General features: G+C 36.7%; 1 protein-coding gene and 1 long non-coding RNA gene across 4 annotated transcripts in view; one reads left to right on the top strand and one right to left on the bottom strand.

The window, feature by feature from the left end:
* LOC134543346 (spermatogenesis-associated protein 13) overlaps positions 1 to 12,559 on the top strand; it is a 250,784-nt gene that overhangs the window by 42,527 nt on the left and 195,698 nt on the right. The gene's annotated exons all lie outside the window — the stretch shown is intronic.
* On the bottom strand, positions 2,343 to 4,427 carry LOC134542838 (uncharacterized). Its single transcript, XR_010076857.1, has 3 exons — positions 4,306 to 4,427; positions 3,759 to 3,932; positions 2,343 to 2,490 (listed from the first exon to the last, which is right to left on the bottom strand). It is a non-coding gene; the product is annotated as an uncharacterized LOC134542838 (long non-coding RNA).

Raw genomic sequence — 12,559 nt, 5'->3', positions numbered from 1 at the left:
ATATTTTCCATGATTAATTTGTAATTTATGAAGTACTTATTTGACATTGTTGAAAGTTAGATTTATTAATTAATTTTGAAGGTATGTACAATTTGCATAGTAAAATAGATATTAATTATTGTATTTAAAGGCACACACGTACTTTGACATGTATAGGAATCTTAGCTTACCACAAAAAGTCGAAAATGTCATTCGCAGCATACCGCAGAGAAAAAAGTGTGAACCTCTATTAATTTATCAAGCCTTCCAAAAAATACAGTGCAGTGGTTACATAATGACATTACAATAAACAGTAAAATAAAGACTCATGTGTACTTAAATTAAGAACAGTTTTATTTCTAATTTTGTTAAAGCATTTTAATATAGTGTGCAGCACTACATGTACATCCCAAGACTGATAACACACCACTTCCAAATGTTTGTTTCTGTTTCTCCACCTTCTAGAAATTTTACATAGAATGAACTTACTTTCAGACTGTTATTTTTAACTGTAGTCTGGAGATTACACCACAAGTCCATGGAAAACATAACGTATTTAAAAGAGAAATATGTATTATTAGTCTGGATTGCTTTCTCTAAATTACTGATTAAATTTTCAAATACAACAAATTATATACTAACAATAATAAAACTAATTATATTCAAGAACAAAAAGTGTCACATAACTAATAAATTTTAAAATGTCTTCACTTCTTTGTTAAGTTTCTTTGACTTTGCTTCTTCTATGTATTCAGGATCTCTGCATTTCAGTCCACGAACATTCCTCGGGTCAGCAATCTCAGGAAGAACACAGTTAAAGTAAAACCGTTCTAACTTCGGAAGCATGTCTTTTTCCCAAAAGGTCTCGTCGCACTGAACGTGGACGAATTCGGTATCAAAGTCACAAAATAAAATCAGCACACACTGCTTCCTTTTCGAAATATTCAATTGTCCTTGAATTTGGTAGAAAAAAGGATGTGTTCTTTTCAGTTCCAACATGTCTTCACTGTTAGTGTGAACACCTATGTTTTTTACTTTGGAAGCCTCTCGTATAGATTTTACAGGAGAATTGTTAACTTTAAGGTTGTTGATGGAAGGGAAACATTTAACTTCAATGATAGTGTCGTTCTCAACTGTTCCATCCGGACTTGCTCCAAGATAAGGGTACGATGGGTGAACAAAAAGTCCACAAGGGGACACTTTTTTTTGGAACTTATTTTCGTAAGCTTTAATTGCGGTACTTTCATGCATACGTCCGTACCGTATTGCGCCTGTGTTGATATCCTTGGGGTTCACTATTGAAACCACCATATTGTGGCAAGATGTGTCACATCTCATTTTGCAAACTTTAGAGAATGACGATGCAGTCAGTCTGTTTAGTCTTGCTTCCCTCCAAACAACATTACAATGTTGGCCGACCGTATTTCTCTCCAGTTCATGACACAGATGTTCGGAAGAAACTGAACTTTCGAGCCGCTTCAAGACCTTCGTTTTCTTTCTCTCCATTTCCTCTGTAGAAATATCGGGTTGGGCAGCTTCGGGTCCATAGTCACAATCTGGCTGAGAAAATACACATTTTCTTTTGGCATATCTACGACTGTCAGATAACCTTCTTTTGCGATTCCTTTCAACAGCTGTCGCGCGTGCATTTAAAACTCGCTTTGTCACTGAACCTGGGCTACGACCTAATAGAGTTTTTACTGGTGAAAGGTGCCAGTTCGGACCTTTGATGTGTGACAGACTAGCACCCAAGCAGCACCTTTTGTACCGACCACTTTTTGAGACATCTGTCCGTTTGCCACCGGAAAATTTTGAAATCAAACTCATGAAGCGTTCTGCTTGGTTAGTTGTTTTATTACCTAACAACTTGTCAGCCTTGGTAATGAGTGGGTCTAGTGCTTTCATTATAGCTGGCCATATAGTTGTTGCAGACATAATTGGAACATTGTTTAGCTCGCCCGTACCTTTCCTGACACAAAATGTGTCTCGGCAATTCTCGTGATCGCCAAATACGTGGTAAGGACCATTCTTCAAATCTTTTTGCAGCATAGTACTATTGCACTCTTTATTTGCAGAAGCAATAGCTGCTCGTGCCCCTCTCGTCAATCGAGGAATTAACTGGGACAATTGACGCCTTGCAGTGATGACGTGAGTGGTATCCTTGGTAATGGCATGTAGTTTGCTAGTGTAGTTTCTTATCATATGGTTGGCACATTCCAATTTCACTACATGTCTACCATATGAAACACCTCGCTGAATCTTCAGATACGAACTTGAATCACCGTCACTGATAATGTACAAATAACGTACCCCATGCATCGATTCGCTTTCTTTAAAACCTTGTACAATAATGTCTTGTTCCATTCCTGTTGAAGTTCCTTTATAATTTTTGTAGCATTTATGTGGCCTGGATTTGCTGCCTGGTTTTTCTTGGTTGTTACATATATAACAATACTTGTTGCGTATTCCAACGTACAGCAAACCATTAGTTTCGGCTCCAATTATGCAAGCCTGCAAAAAAATGAAATATAAATAGAAAATATATAAAAAATACAAACATTGTCATTAAGCTCTTTGTTTGGAATAAACAAACAGAGGCGAAAGTTGCGTAAAAAAATTCATTATTGCGGCTTGTGGTACTAAGAAAAACAGATGTTTCTGTATGTACATGTGATAAAGTTTCAATTGCATAGTTCAATTAAATAACAATGCAGTTCTTAAGATTAAGTGTATTTATTGGTGTTATACAATTAATGTAAGATTAAGTGGTTACCGACTCCGTCCTCAGTAACTTTTTGAGTCATGGCTCTAACATTGAGACCGTGACTCTATTCATATTTGTGTGAAGCTCTGGAGCCGTCGCTCTGGCCCACTTGCGAATGATTTGCGACGCCCGCCGACAGCTCTCTACCTGTCACACTCAATGGAAACGCATTATGTTGGGAAAATGGAAAAAAAAGGTTGAAAACAGTTTTTGTGTACCTTATATATATATATATCCAAGTCGCAATTTGATTTAATTATTAAGAAGTGATATAATGATAAATTATAACGATGTAAAAGTTATAAATCTACGGAATGTCTAGCATAGAGCTTTCATATGACACGAATTTCCCTTAACATTAAACGTATTTATTAAATTAAATATTTGGTTCGAAAAAAAATTAATAGGAAACCTTTATCACATAATAGGCTATAGTCGTGCAATGAGTGTACTGTAAAGTGTCTTCTAGTGTGGAGTTTGAGATGGAGGGAAAGAGTTTTCACGAGTTTAAACACGGCTACCACCACCATTGGTCTTCACGCCGCATATGTTTAGCTATCAGACACGCCTACATTTAACACTCAGTGACCCTTCCTTACTCCGTATGTAAAAAATATAGTTTACCTTGTTTTAAAATAACATATACGATTAAAACCAGAAATAATAATGCTAGTATTATTTTGAGCTGACCTGATTCTTGACAGTAACAGCAGGAAAATTCACAGGATAGCAACAAATTTTAATTGTGTACAGAAATTTTTTAGCTTATTGCATTTGCAAAAAAAATGTATTTATTACATTACAAAAAAATGTGTACAAAACAGGCGTATAAATGGGTATTTGAAATTGTTTTATTGTTTTAAAGTATGTGGATTCGAGTTCTGGGTAGTAAACACATTGAAATTAGTTAGATTTATTTCCTACGAAACTTTACTTGCATAATTTTGGCAGAAACATTATAAGCCATTACAAATAAACACTAACAATATATATAAAAATTCTAACAAATACTTACAACTCCTGATTTTGCAGTAAAACCATGGCCGTATGATCTTGTACACCAACCGCCATCTTGATAGACTGTAATGTAAGGGATTCCATCTTCATCTATGTTGCCCTTCTTTAGAGCGATTTCACGTTCTTGGACTCCATTAGCAAGCATGTATTTTTCCAGTTTGTCTTCCCATGCCTAAACATATAAATAACAGGTTAGTTGTTGCTGTTACCTTTATTTTGATTCATTACAGCCAATGACAAATATTTATTTCTGCAGAAAAATCATCTAATATGTACTATTAAATGAGCAATTATTGTGTGTGTATGTGTATATGTAGGCCCTATATATAGACACACATATGAGCAACTCCGAATCGGCTCTAACTATTTGATGAAAATTTATATTTAGTAAACGTGTTGCCTTTAAAGTTTATCTTAATAGGTATCTTCCCTGAATAAAAGCGATTTTAAAGCAAAAAATATAAGACGCGAACGATGCTCGGTCGCCCAGGTACCAATATTTATATTATGCAAAATAAAAAACAAACCATAGTGCTTTTTCCTACCTTTTCAACTCGCTGTTCATGTCTCGTCCATTTCCGTTTACTCATTACAGGGACTTCCATTACTGCCATCATTTCTTCTACTTGTTGGTGTCCAATCCCAACTGATAATGATCCCCACACAAATAAATTATTTAATTCCTCTTCTTCTTTTTCCGTTGAAATTATCCTTGTTTTTTCACACATCATGCATTTATAAGTGAAGTAGCTGACAATGCCAATTCTTTTTTCGGACTAAAGTTCAAAGCGACCTGTTGTGCACTGTAGCACATGAGTAGCTAAAGATGTGAGTTGGTTTAACATGTGACTCATATTTACAAAACGACGTCCTTGAACGATTTTTTCTTTCATTGTCACAGTTTCAGCAGTTTCATTTGGAAGAATTTCAACATTCGATACTTCTTCACTTGGCAAGAATGAGCAATCCAATCCAGAAATATCCTCGCTGAAAAAAAAATTAGTTTAATCACACATCTGTCATTTGAAACTTTTATTTATCACAGTGAACTGTTATGACAACATACAATTTAAAACGAATTTTACTTAGTCTGTGTCACTCCACGTTTTAACACTATGTTTATTTTAATACGTCTTGCGAGATACAGTTGTCACAACATCCGATTTCCATGTGCCTGCTTCTCTAAGTACAGTGAACTTTTTTGCTGCAGCTTAATTACTTATTTATTCGTTGAAAAAAAAATGCTAATAACCAAAAAACAACTCTTCTTATGCGTAACCGACTCGCAATTCATTGCTGTCTAAAAATTGGTTTTATTGTGTTGGCGAGGGTGGCGGACGACTGTGCTAGCTTGGTGTCATCAATGAGTGAACGGCTGTTGTTATTACATTCTTACCCACCTTCCCACCAAAGCTTTGCATGATTTCAGATGGTTACTTTGAATATTTTAAGTGTAGTGGAATACCAGGTGATTTAGAGAGTTGGTGCTTTAGAATACCGATAATGAATTTTATAATGCTACTGTATGTGATCACTAGGAACACGATAAACTGTGAAAAAGTTGTGTAAATTTACACAATAGTCTGCGGCAGCAGAGATTTCACCGATGTTAGTGTCCTTTTGCACCTACAAAGTTCGTGAATTCTTTCACTCTATGCAGAAGTAAAAGTTCCATCAAAAGTGTTAAATTTCTATGAATGGGTAATTTTACCAGACTATTTTTATATTAACGAGTATATGTTGATACATATTTAATGCAGGGGTGAATTTCATTTTCGGCTAGTAGTTAACTTACATGAAGTGCATTTATACAGACAGTGTATGCTATTTTTTTAAACCGAGAATAAATCACTGTCAATGTATGACAGTCAACCATGATTATGAGGTTCTCTAACATTTTGTCACCGGATTATTTCATAGTTATATAACGCGATAGGAGGTTTGGAACCCACAACCACTCAATAAGTTACCTAAGAAGCATTCTGACAAATCGACCAATCTATTTACATATAAATTGAATTGCAAAATAGGGAATTAAAACATGTACAACAAAACACTTTTTTCTTTATAAATAAGTCTATGCATGAACAAGTTTGAACGAAAGACATTTAGATTTTCTTGATACACAAGGAATTTTTAAGTAAAATTACACAACCTGCAGCATTTTTTTTGCATCCGCTTCAAATATTTTTTTTGCTTGTTAACTTCTAATTTATAATGCTGATAAACTAATTGTAAGATGACTTACACACTACACACTGACTTTATCTGAGGGAGCCTCAAAATCCTCAGTCAGAGTGGTACTCGAACCCATCATCTGTGCCTTACATAACACTAACAGCACGATCCTCGCATCATGCTTAGGTAACAAGCACTATACGAAATTATGTAATTAAATTACTTACTCGGTTATATTTTGGACGTTACCGCTGGTGGTGTCGTGATCGCCCTGGCATACAGGTGGTACGTAGGCAGACGTTTCCATCTGTGTAGCAGCAGCAGGAGCATAATCTGTTAAACTGGAAGATGTCCTGTGGAATTAATTAATAATATTAGCACTTTTGCACAGCTAAAAATGTGATTTTATAATACATACATGTTGTGCTGGCAGAATTTTAGTGAAGATGAACACACTCAAAAGTTTGCAATCTTACCTTTCCACAGAGTTGAAACCAGCATTAACAAATTCTTTGTATTTTTCCTTCAGTCTTCTTATGCACTTCGACCGTTTAGTTCTTTTACGGATCTTGCCAAATGGTGTCTTTTTCGGCATCGTGTTGGTATTTAACTTCTATCAAAAATGTAACAATTAAAAATAATTTCGCTACACGAATTTTTCTCCACGAAAACCTATTCCTTGCTTGAGCGACGATAGCCTCCATCCACTACAGAGCGTAGCCTTGTCTGACAGTGAGACGCGGTGTCATCGCCCGCCTCAGCCTGCCTCCCTCTACCCCCGTTATTCTGTCCCTTTTACACTCCATTCTTCTCCCTCCCCCCTCCCTCATTACAGCGGCTGCCGGCCGGATCTCCGCCTACGTGGTTCCAAGGAGCGCCACCAGTTTGCGCCACGCCGCAGGGACATTCTTCCCGGCAAATGAAGTTTTCACGCGCAGTGCTAGGAATATCACTCCAGCGTATGTGTTTTGAGTCAGGTCATCTCAAAACCAAAAGGATACGAGAATACATGCGTGACTCAATGGTGTGTCAGATAGTATATTTTAAACTTCATTGCAATTCTTTCGTAAAATATATTTTAAAATAGACCGGCAAAGAGCCATGGAAATTTTCAAAACTCAAATGCAAATTTAACAATTAAAAAAAGAATATTCTGTATTTCTTGGTCCGACAAATTATTTGTACAATCATTACTTGAACTATACTTAAGATAATCATTCTTTAAGTTTTCTCTTTTTTTTGGTGGTTCGGCAAGAAAAAAAATATGTTTACAAGAACATAACTTAGTAAAAAAAATTATTAAAAAAATAGGTAATTTTCATTTTAACTTAAAAAGAAGATTAAAAAGTAAATATGTACTGTTCAATATGTTTTGTCGTAATATTTTCCATGCACCAATCGCCTTAAGGCCCGTCTACAATTCCTAAGTCCCAAATTGCGTCCGACGGACGTTGAACGCCGATTGGTACACGTGACCCTCTGACGTCACGAATGGTGTGGGCGATGGGTCCGAATCTCCCTGGTCCGAGTCTCTCTCAATATTGGTAGAATAGAAGAAAAAGAGCACTCGTGATAATTTGCTGTTACCGGTTCCCGTTTCAAAAAAAAGTATAAACAGAACAGAACCGACGTGTGTAGGAAGCCAAGACGAAACAAGACGAAATTTTGATTAGTGATGTTCGTTTGCGAAAGACGCTTTCAAAGGCCGAAAACGCTGAATAATTTCTGGCAGTGCGATTGGAATTCATTTATAAGCATTTACTTTTGCCGTACCGAATATCTAAATATCATTGAACTCCCACAACTTCTTCAAGTTAAATAAAGATTCAAAACGTAGCTGCGTACTCATTTACAATGCATAGATACAATTTTAAAAAAATCTGAAAACACTTTTTGTGGCGCTTATTATTTACTGCGCTCTGGTGACTACTTCGAAATTCGGTATATTCGGACATCGGACATCGCGATTGTTGACAGGGCAGTTTCCCGTGCGACAATACAATGTCATTCACACGGGCCTTTTCGGACTCACGTAGACGGGCGTTTCTTGTCGCGCCTGGGGCCGGACTCTGCTAATTAAAGATTGTAAATTTAATTAAAATAACTGTATCACTACAAAATAGTGTTCGCAGCAATATAGGTTTCTGATTCTTACCCGGGCGTTTATACTGTGTGTTGTAACAGTACCTCCAATATCTATGGTTATTTGTAAACTGTTTCCTGAATAGCTTTTCAGTATTAACAGTGCTCATTAATCAGCATAATGAAACAAAATAAAGTCAAATTATTTAGTATTCGGATTATATTTGCAATGGTTTAAAAAAAAAACAATGCTTGAATGAAACATAAATTAAAATATAAACTAATGGCCAATTTTCGTAAGAAATCCACCGTATTATCGCGAAAAACCTATTTAATGGCGACTGGTTTCCAAGGGAATCTTTTGTAAAAGTAGAGGAATTTTTTTTTCTTCCTCAGGGAAATGGGGCAACACTGGTATAACGTTTGAGAACTGTAAAGTTTGAGACGCGACTGATTTCCAAGGGAATCTTTTGTAAAAGTAGAGGAATTTTTTTTTCTTCTTCAGGGAAATAGGGTAACACTGGTATAACGTTTGAGAACTGTAAAGTATGAGACGTGTTACACGGCACAGGCTTCATCTCGAAGCAGGTCGGTCCCATCAGTCATGTTCCAATCCGCCCCCTGTGAGTAGTACATTTCATTCGCGTTCGAGGCCGCCCGGCTGGCTTCGAGCGGCTGCGGTTGAGATGATACCTAGGGACATCTGTATTTCGCGAATACATTTCGTGTCTAGGTACATCGCAAAACACCGTAGTTAATTTTCTTGTAGTTATTGGCTGTGGTCGGCGAGAGGTGTTTTCCCGCACTTGACGGGGCCAATGGGAATGTGGATACCGTACTGCTCTGCACGCACACGATTCGCCATTACTCTTAGAAAAAGCTACAGTGTTTTGTGACATACCTTGACACGAAATGTATTCGCGAAATACATGTGTCCCTAATGATACCCCAAGTGCCTCTGTGACTTAGTGCGGCGCCGGTCAACGTCGCAGCTCCGCCAAAAAAAAAAAAAAACACGTTTCGTCGAAACGGAATTTCATCTTTCAGTGGTCGGCAGGGCGATTTCGAGGCGACGACCCGAATGTGGTAATGTCGGGAGTAGGGCGCTCGATTGGGGGAAATGTCGAGCGCCCCACTCTCCCTCTCTTTCTCGAACGAGTGTTTAGAGGAGCGACGGCCGCGGTGCTGCGATCTTTCGTCCCGCTGACCTCCGCTCCTTGTGGACACAGCCCGATGGAATATAGGCGACAAGCCCACCCATGCCATCTCTCAGCTGAACATTGCCTAGGCATGAGGGTGTTTAGCACTTTGTTGGGTGCTTCATTGTTCAGTTTTACCGCTCGAAGGATGAAGTTTAACCTGTGCTATCAACGATGTGTATGGTTAAATACTTCTCAATAATCATTAAAAACATGTAATAGTTTATTTTTTAACATAGCTAATGTTTGTGTTCTGTTTCATATAATGATATATAAAAAAAATAATATGAATATTGTCTGTAATTATGTAAAAAAATTCAATTTTAAATTTCGTTATTTTTATATAAATCATAGCCGTAAATCATTTGAGTTTTGTTTGTGGAAAACCAGCTGGACGCCGTAACTTAGCCGAGTAAAATTGGTCAATAAAATATATAAAAATAAATTCTTACGAGCAAGGCAGCCACAAACTCATCTTAGGTAGATTTCAAAATAAATACTACCCATTGTAACCATTACCATGGTGCGACTTTCGGAAATTTTTTATACCGTTTTTCGTTTCATGGTCCATAGAACCAAAATCATTGTCAACTCTAAAGTTTTATATATATATATATATACACACACATATATATAACAATGTTATGGGCACGATAACTGTCGCAATTTTTCACAAATCACTTCCAAACTGATACATAAAATCTAGTGGTCACGAGGCATCGTGTGGTGTCGCGTCTTGTCTGATTCTGTGTGCGTCCAGACTTATGACAGTGTTTTACTGTAGGTACGAATATGTCCTGCAACAAGGAGAAGGCTGCAATAACTTTTATTATTTTTTTTTCATTCGAAATTCGTCACAAGCGCAAGTGGATGGTTGAAAATTATCGCAGGATTTTTTTTTTCCTTCTTCATTCGCGTGGTTATGTGCGTGAGCTGCGTGCAAGCACCGACCGCTGGGTTCCATGCGTGCGTACGTCTGCGCGTGCTTTTTTTTTTGGTCTGTGGGCTGCGCGGACAGATAATGGACGCCGACAATAAGCTAATAAGCGTTAATAGACCCCACAGCGGCGTCGGTATTTTTTTTTTTTCTCTGTGCTCTCTTGTGCGCGCGGTTGTTTCCTGCCTCGAGTGCACTGTATTATTATTTTGTTTTGTAAATGGAACAGAAATATTCATGCAAAACTACAGATATTTGAACATTTGTAAATTAACATGAAAAAAAAAACTGCATCACTTCAAAATATTGTTTGGTTTCGTAATCCGGGCTTTTATTCTTTGTATTGTCCCAGTAGGTTCATCAAATAGTTAAGTTATTTTTAAACAATTCCTTGAATAGCTTTCCAATATTGACTACGTACTTGAATAAACACAGTTAAACCAAATGAAGTTCAATTATGGATTATTATTATTATAATATCTTTTCCATGGGTTAAAAAAATTATGCTTCAAGTAAACATCAATTAAAAAATAAAATTATGCGCCCATTTTCGTATGAAATATTCAGTACTATCTTGTAAAACATACTACATATATGCAAAAATAATAGTAGTAATAGTATATAAAAGTATTTCTTGCGGCTGGGTCCTGAGTCCGGAGCCTTAGCTGACCGCCATCTTGGATGACGCCACCGTGGCACTTTTCGTTACGGTCGCCATATTGGATTTTAACATCACGGTGGGTATCTTGGATGACCTTGACCTCTGCCGCCATCTTGGATCCACCATTTTGTTTTTCCGCTATTTTTATTTTCCACCATAGTGGTTACTAGAATATTCTGCCATTTTGAATTATAGAACGCCCCAATCTCTACTGTTGCACTTTTCGTTACGCGCGCCATCTAACGCCCCACTCTACTGTTACATTTTTCGTTGCGCCCGCTATCTTGAAAATCCGTAATTATCATCCTATTTTAATGATTTTTTTTAGACATTATAAAAATTAATAAAAAATTGAATATAAAAATCTCGACCAGTTTTAAAATTATCCGCCATCTTGAAAATACGTCATTATTATACGATTTTGATATGACAATTTTTAAATATACAAAAAATATTTACATACGATTATATTAATTTGACTTGTGATCTTTGGATTTGACCTTAAGATTTGATTATGAACTTGATGTTTGACCTTGACCCTAAACTGACCTTGAACTTAACATTGTACCTTGAACTTGACATTTGAACTTAAATTTGACTTTTGACCTATAACTTGACATTTACCTTGGACCATGACCTCGAAATCTGACCTCAGATGCCATCTTGAACTCAACCATCTTGGAACCGAGCACTCCCATCCCCGAATGTTGCAATTTTCGTTACGACCGCCATGTTGAAAACCCGTAATTTTACGATTTTAATGAAAACAATATTAAAACGCATAACAATTATTTTATTACATTTTAATAAAACATCATGAGTCCTCGGTTTTAACCCGGCGAGGGCAATCGATTAAAAATGACGACAGATCCTTCCTCCACAGAAGCCACCGGCAGACTGACCTCACACCACTATTTCCAAGACAGTTATTAGGTCAGCCGGAATTACATTATGGTTGCCATTTTTGTTTTCGTCTGCTGGAGGTCACTTCCGACATTTTTTTCCGTCTGCTAGAGTGCGCTGCCACTATATTAGTTTAATTTTTGCCCGCTAGAGTGCAGTATTCATTTATTGTCAGGGCGTCCGCGATTTTGAAATTTGGCTGCCATATTGAAAATCCACCATTTTTAAGCTAGATATTCGGGAAAATTTCAAAAATATTCAAAAATTTAAGACCATTTTTACTGGCTGATTCAATTAACTCGGTTCGATCCTTGACTGGAGTAAAAAAAGTTATTTTTAGGTAAAAATTTTTTTTATTTAAAATACAAAAAAAGTTGTATGTTCAAGAAAAAACAACAGAATCACAAATAAAATTTTTATGAGATTTCTACAAGTACAAAAACATACCAACCACTAGCATTTCTCGTTTTTGCTACAGTCTTCTTAGAAGGCAAAGTAAGAAATTTACATGCCTTTACATGTATTTTCAGGGCAGTGCTACATGTCAGTCGATTAACCAAACACGTACAATCGGCGGCCAGGGACATTCAATAGGTGGCCAATCACATTCAATAATTGAACTTAATTAGGGTTTATTATGCTTATTAATGTGCGCAGTTAATACAGGAAAGCTATTCTGGGAACCGTTTGCAAATAATGTTAACTATTAGGTGCTGGGACAACACAAAGCATAAATTAATGCCCCGGTTAAGAATCTTTACCTAGTATTACTGCGAACATTTTTGTACCGATACAGTTGCTTTCGTGTAAATAAACAAATTCACGGACATCTGTAATTT

Source organism: Bacillus rossius (genome assembly GCF_032445375.1).
Source record: "Bacillus rossius redtenbacheri isolate Brsri chromosome 9 unlocalized genomic scaffold, Brsri_v3 Brsri_v3_scf9_2, whole genome shotgun sequence".
Lineage (NCBI taxonomy): Eukaryota > Metazoa > Arthropoda > Insecta > Phasmatodea > Bacillidae > Bacillus > Bacillus rossius.
This window is presented reverse-complemented; position numbering and strand designations above follow the sequence as displayed.